Here is an 11,105-nt window from a genome sequence, read left to right on the forward strand (position 1 = left end):
TTAACGTGCTCGCTGCGGTGTTAACATGCATTAAGGGGAAAAAAACCCAACAAAACCCACTCCTATTGATTTAGAAAACAGCATCATAACAAGAAAACGTTTCCATGGATCAGCTGTTTCTCAGGCTAATGTCCCAATTAAAAAATAGAAGCGTGAAAAGTCATCAGTAAAGTCATTACAGTGAGTATAAATAAAAAGCAGAATTAGATTTTTGCAGTATCTAATGTGAGGGAGCTGTATTTTAATAAATTTGAGGTGCATTTCTGAAATATTTGCCCTCCACCCCCCAGAAATTCTATTGAAAGTCACCATTTTGTTCAGCCACAACTTTATCACTGTGATGGCCTGGGACATGTGTTTTAAGAGCCACAGAAAATTTCCTCTATATTTTTAATTATTTCATTCTATACCATAAAAAGGATGCATAATGTGTTATCTGGATACATGAAGATTTCTATGGAACAAAATATTTGGGAACATTCTTTTTTTGAATAACTAAATCAGACCAGCTTTGATTTATTCTCTAGCTCCCCAGCTACCTCCCTGTCCCATCACAAAAATCTCTGGTGGAGGTTGGACCCTGCCAGCTGCTGGCTCCCTGCTAGGAAAACCCACCTTTGCAAGGCTTCCATCAGGAAGTTCCAGTAAAATTCACACAGTCCTGAAGAATATCCAAGCTGCACCAAATCAATATTTCTTGCTGGAAAATTTTTTCTTCGGAGCATTTTCAGCCATTCCTACTGATCTTACAGTGACTTAAATCCTGTGACAGTCCTCTGGCAGGTCTGTGACAATTTGCCTGAATAGCAACTTGCCTTTCTCCAGACTGGTTACTGGGAGCCTAAATCCTGCCCCAGGCAGGCCCAGGTCCCCAGGCAGGTGGAGTTAGCAGTCACAGAAACTTATTGTGATTACTAGTTAATACTGTTTAATTAAATTGTGTAACAATTGCTGACACACTGCTTTTTCACCCAAAGGCTCAGTGTGCTTCATCCAGCATCATTCCTTTTTTCACATTGTCACTGTGCCAGAGTCCCCAGGCACTGCTCCACCCACCAGGACATGAGGAAGGCAGGGGAAGGCCATCAGGACAGACACGCCTGAGAAAGCAAATCCAGCAGTCTCTCTGCTCAGCAGCACAAGTCTCCCAGTCAAATCCCAGGAATGGGTTAAGTTGGTCTTCTGCTAGAGAGGCAGTTCCACAACTTTGTGCCCTCTGCACAAAGATTGATTAGAAAGCTCCTCTTGGATAAGCAGGATCAAAACAAGTAATTTTTACATCAAATGGCTAGTGACAAATCATGTTTTAAACACTTTTACTCAAGTTTTTATTAAAATTGATGTTTAAAAAGTTCTTCTGAGATTGCAACATTGTGAAAATTTACAACAGCTGGGAAAGTGAAAACACCCAGTTTATGTTAAGTGAGTTTTGGTTCTTAGAAATAAAAAATACGTAATAAAAATGAAAAGGAAAGGCAAGTGCATTTAAACTTAGTTCTATTTTAATAAATTTAAGGTTGTTATTGTAGTAGTAGTGTTGGTTAAGACAATTCTATCTTGAATGGTTCTCTCAATATATAACACTAAACCTTCAGTTCTGCTGTATTTACTACCCTCTAAGTTTGATTTTATGTGAAGCAGCTGACACTGAAGTGCTGATATCTTGGTGTTCAATTAAAGTAAGGAATAAGAAACACAACAGTGTGGTTTTCACAGTCTCAAGTTAGAGTAATCCAAGACTCTTTTTATGTTCTCCTGCTAAAACTATAATGAGGGACTATGGTGCTCTACACTCACTAGCAAGTACTCTGTGCAAATCATCTTGCTCTTAGGATCATAACAGCATTTGAAGTCATTTATTGATTCAATCCTGCTAGCAAAAGGGACTTGTACAGCAAAAGCTCTCACCTGCCTGCACTCTTACCCCAAAGAGGTGATGAATGGCAGGAATGTCATAGGGAGAAGCTCACTTTGTAGTTGCTGATTCTGCAGCATCATCCAGCAATTCTCAGAAATCAGGGAAACTACTCAGGTGCTTAAAGTAAAGGCCATGATTAGTTGATCTTATTTTTTTGCTGCAGCTGTCTGTATGGCAGATAGGTAACAATATTTTACACTTGGGCAAACTGAAGTTGGTTGTTTTTATGGAGAAATTCTATGGCATTTCCATAGTATTCCACTTCCAAATCTGATTTTACTAGAAAATCCCTCTAACGTAGGATAAACCCAAGCACAGGAGCATTTGTTCTGTAACAGGGCTCTCCATCACTTTGTACAAGTGGCTTCATTCCTGGAGAGGATGGTGGCTGGGAAAGCTCTGAAGTCCCCTTCCTGACTCCTGAGCACCTTTCTGGGTGAGCCAGGAGTATGAAGGGAGCACTGCATGGAACCAGCAGAGTTCCTCTGAAGGGACAGCCATCCCTGCCATCTCTGGGTCCCATTGTCACACTGCACCCCTAACCCAGATCCCCCTGGTGTGGAATGCAGGAGCACCAGTGCCCTGGGAGGGGATGGGTGCTGAGCAGTGGCTGAGTGCCTGGTGCTTCAGGCAGGCACTGCCACTCTCAGGGCTGGTAGGGGCACAGCTCTTTGGATGCTGCTGGACTCTGTTTTACAGGAGCTCATGAAATCCCCTCAGCCTGTGGCCCCAGCACTGTGTAGCTGATTACTTTGGAGAATGTCTGTAAATTCTCCCTGTAATACTTTTAAACGACTAGCAGCTCCTCTGTTTGAATGACCAAAACACTTTCTAATGGCTGCTGGAGGAGCCTTCTCTCCTGTTTGGAGTTAATCCACTCAGAAATTAGGGCAGTGCAGATTACCTTTGGAAAGGAGAAAGCTGCAAAAATGTCCAAATTTACACACACAAAGCATGTGGGATGAGACATACTTTGAGCTGGTGTAACATTCTTGATGTGACATGGTATTCCTACCATATTTAAGTAATATTCATCTCTCCTCTAAATCCTCTGGCAGAAATAAGCCCTGTTCAACACTCTATTCTTAGATTTTTGTCAGTTTTTTTTTTCCCTTCTCATTTTTCTCATTAGACTGACATGTTTTTGCAGTCACAGGAGCCAATTTTGCTTCCAGTCCCAGAAAGTAAATGCTTTGCACGTGACCCCTGTGGGCATGGAGGGCTGGAGCAGGCAGTGCTGCCCCTCAGCTCCCACGAGGGGTTCCAGCCCACTCTGGGGCTCAGGGTGCCCCCCTGGAGCCTGACTGTGCTGTGGCTGAGGGGCTTCTGCAAACTGCATTTGCTGTAGAAAATAGGTGAGGGCAGAAAAGAAAATTGGATGGAAAGACACCCAAAAAAGCAAAAGTAGAGAGATGCTAAAATGCTCACATCTCTGCTTCCAGTACAGTGACCTTCACTGTGGAGCTTCTATCTCAGAGCAGCTCATAAAAACAGGCTGGCAACTGCCACCCTGGTTGCCTTTAAAATGTCACTGGTTTAACATCAAATCAGGAGGTATAATTGCCTGGTTTCTGCTTTCTCCCCACCCCCCATAATTCCAGTCCTGATCATGCCCAAAACAATCCCTGTTTTGGGCATGATCAAATATGAACACCATATTTGTGTTCCTGGAAGGAGTTTGTAAAAGGTCATAAAAACTGCAAGTTCAAAGGGCTGGATTGTTTTCAATATACACTGTGAATTTCCCATCTCCAAGCAGGGACTGCACTGCCTTGAAGTTATTCCAGGATCCAGGTGATAGTCAGAAGACTAACACAGTATCTCAGAAAGAACTGATTGGTGTCATATGAGGAAATTCAGGGTTAAAACTGGCAGATTGTGCTATCTCTTTGGTTTATTTATCCTCACTCTGGACAAGTGACATTTCCACCACAAAACTCTATTTAACTTTCCATGAAACTGATTAAGGTAGAAAGCATGTTTCTGCATTCTGGCCAGGCTCACTTTATGCAGCCAATGCATTTTTAATTAACTTTAGTTTCTACTTTTGCTTTCTTATCTGACATTCTTTGTTAAATGATCTAACAGGATGAGACACTCATGCAGAAACATATGGAAAGAGAGGACAACATCTTCATAATAATGCAACAAAATCTCACATTCTAGTACACCATGCTTACAACAAAACCAAAGAGAGCCAGAAAGGCAGGTATTCCACACTGTAAAACATACCTGAAATTTACAGCATATAGCCTGTTTTAATAAAAGACATGATGCTGGCTGCCCAACAGACAGGAGTATAAGGTGGCATGAGAAGAAAACATACAAAAATTATCATCTGTCATGTCCATCAGCACGTGGGGCTGGCATTTGGCAGCTCAGCCTGCAGCAGATGGGAGCTGCTGCTCCTCCACTGCTCAGTGCAGCCCCTGCACACCAAAGGGATTGAGCAAATTTATTGGGAAGAGCTTGAGTGAGGTGGATCACCCAGAGGCAGAGAGAGGAGTAAAAGCCAGCTCAGCTCAGTCTTGGGAATTAGAAAAAATACTCTGCTTTGCAGAAGTGTGCTAAGTGCAGGGTAGCAGCCAGAATTCCACATTACCAGGAGAAGCTCTGACTCCAAGATGTCCCAGCAGTGCCCAACAGAATGTAGGTGAATTTTTTTGACTCTGAAATGTCTCTACCTACACACTGTGGTTACTTCCTGGGAGTAAAATGTTTCACTTATACCAAGATCTTTTAGAAATGATATTAGATCACCATAGTCCAAGAGAGAACACCTCTGAGTTTGGCAATTCCTTGTATTTCTCACTGTGCTCACAGATATTCATAACATCTCCCACACAGAAAACCAACATACATTTGATCTCAAAGAACTCCCAGCACCTCATAAGGAAAGAAATCCATGTAAAAAACCAACAGATCTGCAGCAAACTCTTAAACACTTAAGCATCTCAGTTCTGCAAGTGTTTCTGTGACCTGCAATATAAATGTCTCAACAACCTCCAAATGTAAAGGGGGAGAAGAGGTACCTGCTGTGCAATATTATAAAGAAAAATATATGTTCTCCCATGTGTAAAACCAGGGAGTTTGCTTTGCTTTTGAAAAAAGCTAAGATTGTTTTGTCTTTCCTGTACATTATTTGCATTGCCAGGATCACATCACGCTGGGCTCTCCGCTAGTATGAAGCTAGAAAATCTAAAGGATGAGAAATTCAAGTCACATCTATCCAGTTCTTTGAGAGAGATTCAATGAGTGACTGGAGAATTAGTGTAATTACTCCTACATCACAGATACTAAGCAAATAAAGCCTGATTAGTAGAGGTGGGAAAGTGAGTGTTGCTTAGGATACACGATTCATTTTCCTTTCCTTATTTTTTTTTAAATAATAAATACTTGATAAACAATTGGAAGGAAAACAGTTACCATTAGAAAGTCATCTCTTGCATCCCTCTGGTCAAGCTGAAGCTAAAGCTTGTAAAGTTTAGTTAAAGGTGGCTGAATTAGGTTTCCTGATGTGGCTGCCAGGTGGCTCAGGAATGACTACCTGGGAGAGAGGAAGCTGCTCCTGCAGAAGGCAGGGAGCAAGCTGAGTCAGCAGGACTTGCAGCATCCTCTGCAGAGTGATGGCCTCTGATTCCTCACAGGTACAGGGGCAATGCTCCTGTGCTCACCTGTGGGCCTTCCACCAGCACCAACTATTATAAAATCTGTTTAACACACAATGCATTTTATTTTATGTAGATCTCTGCATAGAGAGACATAGTGTCTCTATATAGATATGTGGTATTCAGAGTTGTTGTGCTTTAAATGATTTTTAAGATTTTCTATATTAAATACCTTTATAAATGGCACTGAAGCTGTGAGAACATAAGGGGATACTCCAAATGGATGTGGGTTCCTGCAGCTGGCAGTTTGGGGTTTGAGTCCATAGCACATCAATGTACCATGTTTTGGAGTCATGGGTGAGTGAGACAGCAAGAGAAAAGGTGTTGACAGCAGGAATCTGGTGAGTTGGTAAAGCCAAAATCATGACCTTTGTTAAATCAGTGTAAGCAGGAAATGTACAGAAATCCCATCTTTCCAATTAATACTAGAGCACAAAAGATCAGAGTGCAAGGAAAATTTCAAGTGAAACAAGAATCTTCTAGTACACATAAAACACATACAACATGAGAAATCATATTGGGTGCAAATTTGTGGACTGATGCACAGAAAAGCTTCTAGGTATTCAATAATTTTCCTTTACAGATTAAGAATACATTTACATTTTTTAAGGAACTGTCTGCAGCTGCTCTCTGCCTAAACCACAAAAACCTATCCACTTAATAAAAGAATGCAACACAACTCATTGAAGCCAACAGTCTCAAAAAGCATCCATTAATTTTGGATGCTTCTGGTTTCAGATGTCTCTCTTAATGAGCTTGAATGTAAACACACTCTTAATAATTCTGCCAGAACTGAGCTAATAAGTCAATGTCTTCATTTATCAAGTGAAACACCTGACCTCATGCTGTATGGATGAATCAGATGCTCTGACTTAATCATTTATATTACTTTTTTTTTTTTTTAATATGAAAAAGAAAGAAAATTTGGCCCCAATTCCCTGCTCTGTTGTTGCTCCTCTCAGCAGCTGTGGCTGGGTGAGAAGGCCTGGCTGGAGCAGCCTGGCAGAGAGGGGCTCCCTGCACTCCCCCATCCCAGCCTGCATTGGCGGGAAGAGAAGGGAAGGGACAGGAGGAGAGCTTGCAGTTTGCAGATAACCCTTCCACTGAGCACATAGCTCTTCATTCTGCTGGTGATCCAGCCCCTTAGCCATGCTTCAGGGGCTGTGAGGGACCATGGCTGCTAAGGGACCCCTGGAATGACTCTTTGCTCCAAGCAGGGTCAGGTGTCACCTGCTGCTGTGTCCTCAGTGCTCGCTGTGGCTACAGAGCTGCACGGCTGATGGGAGTGGGAGCTGACACTGGGCAGGTTTGGAATGGCCTCTTGACACATCAATATTTTATGGTAGGAAGGACTCAGGCTGAAGGAAAATCCATCCACTGCTCATCCCCAGAATGAGAGGAATTGGCCAGTGGGGCTGTGTCAGGCAGATGCTGGCACTCAGCTGGGAGGGGCTCAGAGCTCAGAGCTGCAGCCACTGACCTGGGAAACTGAGGTGTGAGGGAGGGATGCCTTCAGCTTCTGGCTGGCAAGGTTGGAACACACTCCTGGCCAGGATGTGTTCTCATGGGTAATTTTCCTGCAGCCAGAGGCCCTAAAGGATTTTTTTTCCAAAGAAGAAGGAGTTGCATAGCCCCAGAGGATCAAAAACATCCAGGAAGAGAGCCTCTCTCCATTCTCCAAAGAGTTTGTGGCACTAGAAGACCTGGGGAGATACTGCCATAAATAAAAGGAATGAATATGGAAACTAAAAGGCAGATCATTCTTGATTCCACATCCTTCATGTGCAGACTCTGATGTTTTTTCTCAGTGTTCTCAGGGAAATGAAATTAAAAATAATTATTTCTCACCTCCCTTATCCCAAGATCTGAACTGGTTAACTTCTGATGGGTCATCCTTTTGTACAGATTCTAGTAAGAAACACCAAAACCTAACCTCAGCAGCTCATTTGGTAGGTGTGGATTAGAAGCTGTGCATTACAGAGTGGTAATTAATAATTTCCATCAGACAGGAGTTTGTTAGGTGTGAAAAGGGTGGGCAGAAAACACTGGCTGTAGACAAAGCCCAATACTCAGAAGAGGTATTTAACATATTGAAAGATGGATTCAAGGAAAATAATAATGACCACTGCAGAAATACACAAGTCCCAGCAATTAATCTACAAAAGCATCCTGGAAAAGTCTGAGACAAAATGTCTTCATTAAATGAATCTTTAGAGGTGAGCAAATGGTTCTAACAAAGAGTTTCACAGACATATAGTTATACTTGCAGACCTTTAGAGAAAAAACTGCTACACACACTTGTTAAAAGTGGCTGGGGATGAGGGATAACACATAGATACCAAAACTCAAACACATCAACATGTTTCTCCCTTCCTAGTCTCTTTTCTGGGTGAGATTCCTGGTGCTTGGATGTGACTTTGCTCAGATTAAACCCTCTGCACAGTGCCAAATGTTGAGCAGAATGCTTCTTCCCCAAGCTGCACCTCAGCCATGTGCAGGCAGCCATCCCAGTGAAGTGAATTCCATCCCATCTGGTGAATTCCAGGTGGATTGGGCAGGACAGGCTCCACAGATGCTGGGAATTCATTTGGTTTCTGGGACTCAGGCTGTGTGGGTGACATTTGTGAGGCTTTGCAGGGCAGTGGCCCCAGGGCTGGGGCTCTGCAGCTCCAGGAAGGTCCTGCCCAGCCCAGGACCCAGAGCCTGCTCAGAGCCTCACCTGCCTGCAGTGCATTGCAGCCACACAGGGAAGATAAAGGTTTCATGAGCAGAAAGGTATTTGAAACAAACAGTTACAATATTTGTTGTAAATAAATAATAAAATAATAAAAATTCTAGAATTCAGATGTTTACAGATGCTTAAATATTAAGGCTTTCACTTCACTAATCTGAAATTAATCCACCATGTAAAAATAGATATTTGTTTAAACAAATTGACCACACTGCTAGTTAGAGATTTCCATTGTTCAGAAGGTCTGCCTTATTTTGATCTTTTTTTTAGGAGATAATCCTCATAATCCTGTATAAAGTTGACCACAATATGTGTTCTCTCTTAGAGCTCTTTGCATTCAGCTGTGATCCTGCCACCACTCACTAGTTTTGGCTACTGTGGAGTTCAGATTTTCAGGAGGAAGCTGGGAAGAAGTTATGAAGATGTTGACTGTGGTGATACCCAGAATGGATTCAGCCACAGTACTGATTATTACTAATTACTAATACAACGTTAGCAGATGAGCACTGTGAGGACAAATCTAAGCACTGATTGAGTTTTCCATCCCAGCAAAAGCAGTGTTTTGCTTAGAGCTGGGTGTGTATTTGCAGTCCATTCCATGCTCCCAAGTTAAACCAGCCTATGTGGAAGCTGACAGCCAAATCCTCACTAAAATGTATTCTAAAGCCAAAACCCCCATGAAAATGTTATTTGTGTTTTCTTCCTGTATGGCACGCATGGCTTCTGCTATAAACACCATCCCCAGTGTTTCAAAGGAGGTTTTGAATGGGAAACTTCTGGATTGGATTTCAAATCATAACCTCACCATGCTTCATCTTGTCCTGATTACCAGGATTACATTATCTGCTTCATAGAGTACCCTCTTACCTTATGGGTGATGGTTCTGTCACTGTCATATTTTCTGGAAAAATTCCCTTGCCCAGGATTCTTCTCCTGGGAAGCTGAGAAGCCTCAGAGAAACAGGAAAACAGTATTATCTCATTTGCTTCTCCTGTGTTTTGCTGCTTTGGAATGTGGTTTGGAGATTGTTTATCCAACATGTGAATTGTTTTGACTTAATGACCAATTACAGTCCAGCAGTGTCAGGACTCTGGTGAGTCACCATATTTTCATTAGTATCTTGTTAAGCCTTCTGCGAGTATCCTTTCTCTATTCTTTAGTATAGTTTAGTATAGCTTAGTATAATATAATATAATATAATATAATATAATATAATATAATATAATATAATATAATATAATATAATATAATATAATATAATATAATATAATATAATATAATATAATATAATATAATATAATATAATATAATATCATAAGAGAATAAATTAGCCTTCTAAGAACATGGAGTCAGATTCATCATTCCTCCTCTGTCCTGGGACCCTGAAAATACCACAACGATTCCTCATTGATCCTTATGATTTTCTACAAAACCTTTTCTTTTCATGAAATGTGTATTTTAAAGTCCAACTTCATGGTTGTGTTTTGTGGATTAGAAAAGCCAAGTCAAACAGGCAGGACTGGTTGGCTGATTAGACTATGGTGAAGTTCATGGCAGTGAACTTCAGTGAATGGTTATTGAAAATTCTGATAAAAATAAGCTTTTTTTTTTTTTTTGCATTAGGAACTCTTCTGTCATCTGTAGGTTCTCTGTCAACATGATACCATCAAGTCAAAAGCAGAGGCCTGAAATTAGCAATTATGGCTCAAAGGACTCAGGCAGTGAGGCCAGGGTGGCCTCCCCAGCACTGCCGTCATGAAACCTCCAAAATATCTCACCTTTTCAGGGTTAAATGAATAACCAGAGATGCAGAAAGGCAGACAGCGTTCTCCTCTAAAGTGACTACTGTAAAGATTTACATTTTTAAGACATTGTCATATGTACTTTGTTTTTCTTCCAAGATCTCTTTTGTTGTTTTGGTGTACTTGGATCAACCTGCACATCCAGCCACAGCTGCTGGCAGTTATGGCAGTTATCTTTGACCTTTTCCTGAGAAATGGCTGATAGCTTTCCACACTCCTTGGCTAATGGTAGACTTTAAGCTAAGACTGAAATGTTCATCTGATTGCATTTGAACTTGGGGCTCACTCAGGTAGAAAAAACAAGTTGCACTTTTGACAGAGACCTGCTTCCAAAAATATTGAGCAAACTACAACTTTCTATGCTATTGAGTTGTATTGCACTGAGCATTTGACACAATATTCCACACACACTGAAAACAACCTTTGTAGTTTATGAAATGTAAATACCATAGCATGAATTTCTATAGATACGTGATCAGAAATGATAGGCTGTGGAAAAGGTCATATTTACAAAGTTAAATTTGTTGCAAAACCTAATGATTCACCTTTTAGTCTACAAATATATTTGCCTACAATTTTTAAAAATTCCCCAAAGTTATTGATAGGCTTTAGTATAACCTTGATAATATATGAGGGCATTTTACCCAAGTGAATGTTTTGGATGTGGTGATTCCACTATTAATTATGGAAATGCCTGCTTACAAGTCTAGAATAGCAACTGTCCTAAAACTGTCCTTTATTAGCTCTCTGCCTACATTCTGTGCAGCTGTACTTTGCCATTGCACTCAAAATAAATAGGAGTATTCTGCAGTACAAGTTAATGAATAAATGACGTATTACTAAAACTGTCTGACCAAATGATTCAATCTCTTCATCATGAATCAGAAATTCTCCTTATGTTTCTTCATCGTCTGCATTTGCTTGTGCATGCTCCCTCAAAGCCTGCTTTTTAGTTATCACTGTTATTGCACACTTTAATGGTTGGT

The sequence above is a fragment of the Molothrus ater genome, chromosome 12, assembly GCF_012460135.2.
Source record: "Molothrus ater isolate BHLD 08-10-18 breed brown headed cowbird chromosome 12, BPBGC_Mater_1.1, whole genome shotgun sequence".
Classification (NCBI taxonomy): Eukaryota; Metazoa; Chordata; class Aves; order Passeriformes; family Icteridae; genus Molothrus; species Molothrus ater.